The sequence below is a fragment of the Chaetura pelagica genome, unplaced genomic scaffold (assembly GCF_000747805.2).
Source record: "Chaetura pelagica isolate M959 unplaced genomic scaffold, ChaPel_1.0 scaffold499, whole genome shotgun sequence".
In the NCBI taxonomy this organism is placed as follows: Eukaryota; Metazoa; Chordata; class Aves; order Apodiformes; family Apodidae; genus Chaetura; species Chaetura pelagica.
Genome location: NW_009954615.1, coordinates 200895 through 201341, shown reverse-complemented (window position 1 = coordinate 201341; position 447 = coordinate 200895). Strand labels below are relative to the sequence as shown.

The following is a 447-nucleotide window of genomic DNA, read 5'->3' as shown; positions in this document are numbered from 1 at the left end:
TGGTGTTCCTGCTGCTTTCCATGTGCCTGCTGAGATCTGCCCTGTGGGGCAGGATGATGTTTCAGTGCAGGACATCAGCAGCCCTTTGTGTTTTTCTGAGAGCCTCCTTGTTCCAGGCCTGCGTGTGGCTGGTTTCCCACAGCCATGCCAGCTCCATCCTGCAGGCACCACAGGCTGGACATCATCCTGGGGTGACCCAGGGACAGCCCCTGGTCACTGCCTGCCCTCAGGCTGGCCCGGGCACAAGCCAGACAGGCTCACTTGTATCCCTTGAGCCAAAAGGATAGCAATGCAGTGGGGAGAAGGCACTGCTTGGTGGTTGGAAAGCAAACATCTGCCATTGTCTGGCCTGTTAAAGGTACCATGGCAGGGTGCCTGTTCCTGTTGGAATGCTCAGCTTCCTGGAGTGGCTGGGGCCGCCCCCGCGCTGGTGCGCGCACACGCGCA

General features: G+C 59.7%; 1 protein-coding gene across 1 annotated transcript in view; it reads left to right on the top strand.

The window, feature by feature from the left end:
- GRHPR (glyoxylate reductase/hydroxypyruvate reductase) overlaps positions 1-447 on the top strand; it is a 14403-nt gene that overhangs the window by 11950 nt on the left and 2006 nt on the right. The window lies entirely within an intron of this gene.